The sequence below is a fragment of the Marmota flaviventris genome, chromosome 13 (genome assembly GCF_047511675.1).
Source record: "Marmota flaviventris isolate mMarFla1 chromosome 13, mMarFla1.hap1, whole genome shotgun sequence".
Classification (NCBI taxonomy): domain Eukaryota; kingdom Metazoa; phylum Chordata; class Mammalia; order Rodentia; family Sciuridae; genus Marmota; species Marmota flaviventris.
Window position 1 is genome coordinate 50,325,565 of NC_092510.1, and position 4,753 is coordinate 50,330,317.

Sequence of the window (4,753 nt, forward strand, 5' to 3'; positions counted from 1 at the left end):
CAGGTTTGAGCTTGCAATAAAGACTCTTGTGTGATTGGATCGAGTTCAGCTCCTGGAGGTCTATTGGGGTCCCACGAATCTTGTATTACAAAAACAGGTGGGCTGAAGGGGGAAGGGCAGGAAGGACCATCCCAGGACACATTAATTAACAACTTTACAGCTCCCTGTGTGTGTGTGTGTGTGGTGGGGTGGCAATTCCTGGGACAGGTTAGTTACCTTAGCAACAGGTTGGAGCGAGGGCAGGTTCTTGATAAGGGTGGAGGAAGGGCTCTGAAGGAATTAACATTTCAATCCCTCAGGGGACAGTCTCCAACTTGCTGGACTCACTCAAAATTGGCCTCCTTGATCTAAACTGACTCAATTTACCTATTTATACTGACTGCCTGTCTAATACTGGCTTCAGTATCCAGCAAGGTATGAGGGAAAGTTGATTTCCTTCAGTTATGGTTGCTGCAGTCCGGATGCAGAGAAATAACTGGGGAGTGATGAGCAACTTGTGTAGATTGATACAGCTGGAGTAGGAGCCCTTTATTGTAGGACAGGAGTGGTATATACACATTCCACACAGCTTATCTTAATTAACATAAAATAGATACAGCAGTCAACCAATAAGGAATCACCACACTTAATGGCTCGCTGGTGTTACTTCTCAAGCCACTCCCTCTGGCAAAATGCCAGGTGCCATCCAGACTTGTTTACATATGGTGGCATTGAACTTGTCAGTACAAATATGTTCCTCTAAGTCTTATCATATTCCTGTCTCTGGAGCCCTGGAGCTTACTACTCACCCTTCCACCTCACCCCACTCTGGACAATCCACCTAGCATTACTTGGGGGGACTAAACACCTCCCTTTCACTTTCCTGCCTTCCCTCCCCTCACCCCAGAGCAAGGTGTACCTTATCTGACTATCTCACGCCCAGTTACCTATTTCCAAGGAAAGAAAGCTTGCATGAACTATATAATTCCTTGATATATTTTAGCTATCTAAAAATGGAATGCTCTTTATAATATGTGAGTCAGCTACTTGACTTTCAGATATTCGATGTATAAATACATTCCTCAGGCCATATTACATGCAAAAGCAGAGATGCCTCTACTAGGGATGACAAAAACTTGCCAAGAAATCTGGACCTGGTGGTGCATGCCAGTTACTCAGGAGGCTGAGGCTAGAGGATCACCAGAGCCCATGAGTGGAAGACCAGCCTGGGCAACAGAGCAAGACTCCCTCTCAAAACAAACAACCCCACCCCCAAACTGACCAAGAATAACAGGAAGGAACATATTGCTTTTGTTCATCACAAGGAACCATCCCTGAAAATATCAGAAGTGGGCTGGGGATGTGGCTCAAGCGGTAGCGTGCTCACCTGGCATGCGTGCGGCCCGGGTTCAACCCTCAGCACCACATACAAACAAAGATGTTGTGTCCAGGGGCTGGGGATGTGGCTCAAGCGGTAGCGCGCTCGCCTAGCATGTGTGCAGCCTGGGTTCGATCCTCAGCACCACATACAAACAAAGATGTTATGTCTGCCGAAAACTAAAAAATAAATATTAAAAAAAAAAAAAGATGTTGTGTCCGCCAAAAACTAAAAAATAAATAAATAAATATTAAAACTCTCTTTCTCTCTCTCTTTAAAAAAAAAAAAAAGAAAGAAAATATTAGAAGTGGACCGACTTGGCTTTAGAAGGAAAAAAAAAATCTCTGGATATTATTTAGAATGTTTAGCATCTCTCCAATTCTATTGAAAAACCAGCCTCTACCTCAGAGCAAAGCCTGTCCAAGGAAGGGACATCACCTTTGTCCTTGGAAAGACCCACAGAGCACTCCTAGGCACATTCCCACCCTGCTAAGTGGTTTATCTACAAATAACAGGATAGATCTGCTGTGCCAGGTGTCCCTGACTCAGTCAGGCTAGGTGGGGATCCATAGCAACCCCCTAGCAGCCACCAATCAGCATGAGACAGGGAAATACCTGGATGCCAGATGACCCTCCCAGTAGTTTATGGTGTTGATAACGTGTTTGGAAACCATGTAGTTCAGCAGGAACACCCCTTTTGGCTTAAACCAATCAGTTCAAATGAATACCCCTTTTGTAGTAACCAATCACCTTTACCCAACTTGTTCCCACCAGTGAATGTGCTAATCATGTTTTAGAGTTGTTATTTGATTTTCCAGCAGTGTGTGATGATTTGCTAAGAGATGCTATGATGTATGTGGGGGTCCCTGCCTTCTCCAAAGAATGTATAAAACTGCTGCAAACCCTGGGCTCGGGGCCTCTCAGCGTCACCAGTTGCTGTGTGTGCGCATGGAGGACCGAGCTAGCTCACAATAAACACCTCTTTGCTGCTTACATCGATCTTGGGTCTCTGGTGGTCTTTTGGGGGTCCCGAATTCCAGCATAACACTATCTCTAGGCAGGGTTTGGAATGAACATAATATGGCCAGAATAACCTTTTTAATGAGTTATTTTGAGCATCCCTCTGACCAACACACTGGTAAAATACCCGCATATTTCCAAAAATCTTATCCAAGAAATTTAGAATATCACACATACACATTTACACTTATTTGTAGTGTTGTTTTAAGATTTCCAATCAGCTTTGTGAATAGGATTTGGAACAAGAAAAAAAAAATGCAACCGTTACCATGTAGGAGTGGGAGTTTGGCTGCTGATTCAGGTTTTGTCACCCTCTATTAACAAAGAGCTCTACACTCACTGTAAACTGCAAGCAGAATGTTTGCACTGAATATACTCAAGTCCCCTGTTGTGGTCACTTTCCTAGCAGACATCAGTCCTGTGCACACCATCTGGACCAGGTATAAATGGCAGATGAAAAAAAAGCTCAGTCCCTGACCTCAAGGATCCTCAACATTAATGAGAATCCCAGATGCAAAAGAGGGAAGAGGAACACATCTGCTGGTTTCTAACTCTGTCTGGGATGTGGCTAGAGAATACAATCATTTGAAAACAGCTTGAGTTGGAGTAAGGAGAAGTATAACAGAAAGTGTTTCAATTTTAAGGATTAGGACACTTTAACTTCAGCTTCCCCTCCTAGCACAACAGATTTACTCTTTTCTACTCAGTCTTCAAGCCTCAGTTCTCTGACTTGCCTTTCTAGCAGTCCCACCTGTTAGCCAGTCTCCCTGAAGACCCAGACACATCAACCCATTGTAACCACTCATTGTAAACTACAAAACCAGCCTCAGCAACAGCAAGGCACTAAGCAACTCAGTGAGACCCTGTCTCTAAATTAAATACAAAATAGGGCTGGGGATGTTGTTCAGTGGATAAGTGCCCCTGAGTTCAAAATTCTCCTGATCTCATATATTCTCTTCTCTCTCTCTTTTTAAAGTTTTTTTTTTTTTTTTTTTAATAAAACTGGAACATTTATTATAGACCTCATAAAGGCAAGCAAGCAAATAAGCAAAAAGTGTGGTGAAAAAAAGGCTCCTCTGATACTATCACACAAAAAAACAGGTGTTAACATTTTGGTGCTGCTTTTCCTTCCAATCTTATTTCTATGTATACAAAAGCAAGAATGTGCATTGCCACTTGCAGTGGCACACGTCTGTAATCTCAGCAACTTGGGAGGCTGAGACAGGAAGGTCTCAAGTTCAAAGCCAACCACAGAAACAGCGAGGCGCTAAGCAACTCAGTGAAACCCTGTCTCTAAATAAAATATGAAATAGGGCTGGGGATTTAGCTCAGTGGTTGAGTGCCTCTGAGTTCAATTCCAGTACCATAAAAAAAAAATGTGCATATTGTTTTATGAAATGTCCCTTAATATTATAAAATGCACTTAATGTCACAGAATTTATTTCCCTGTCTAATTTTTTAATTTGTTCTAATTAGCTATACATGACAGTAGAATGCACTTTGATATATTATATATAAATGAAGTATAATATCTCATTCTTCTGGTTGTACATGATGTAGAATCCCACCAGTCATATAGTTATATTTGGGGAGGTACATAGGGTAATAATGTCTGATTCATTGTACTACCCTTCCAACCCCCCAGACCCCCTCCCTTCCCTTCACTCCCCTCTACCTAATCTAAAGTAACTCTATTCTTCCCTAGCACACCCCCTCCTTAATGTGAATAAAAATATGGAACGCTTCACGAATTTATGTGTCATTCTTGCACCGGGGCCATGCTTTTCTTCTCTGTATGTTCCAATTTTAGTATATGCGTTGCCAAAGCCAGCACTCATATATTTTCATTTTTGTAGCATAATATTAGAAACTGGCTCATAAAATTTGTAGAAAAAGAATAAACAATTTAAAATTAAGCTCAAGTCATATTTTCTTCCTGAGGTTAAAAATAGCCCCACCTCCCTCTCTCTTTCCTCCTGCTCCTCTCTCTCTCTCTCTCTCTCTCTCTCTCTCTCTCTCTCTCTCACACACACACACACACACACACACACACACACACACACATACATGTTCTGATTCATCTGTTGCTTTCTTTTTTAAGTTCTGTGGATGATCCTAATAGCAGGCCAGGTTTGTGAAACAATAGTATATTCTAGTTATCTCATTTTACGAGACACTGAAAGGACAAAGATGGTGCTAACATTTCCTGAATGCCTACCATGCTGCCCTTTGATTCCCTCCTTTATTTAACATGGCGTGAACCCAAAGCTAGGTTGTCAGAGGATTTGCCCAAAGTGACTAAGTAATGATAGCTTACTAGAAGCCATGTTTCCACACCACTTCCTTTACCTAACTAAAATGAAATTACTTAATTAG

General features: G+C 42.0%; 1 non-coding gene across 1 annotated transcript; it reads right to left on the minus strand.

Moving 5' to 3' along the window:
- Window positions 1-4,105: 4,105 nt before the first annotated feature.
- On the minus strand, window positions 4,106-4,211 carry LOC114104493 (U6 spliceosomal RNA). The gene has a single exon (XR_003584851.1). It is a non-coding gene; the product is annotated as a U6 spliceosomal RNA (small nuclear RNA).
- Between the last annotated feature and the right edge of the window lie 542 nt (window positions 4,212-4,753).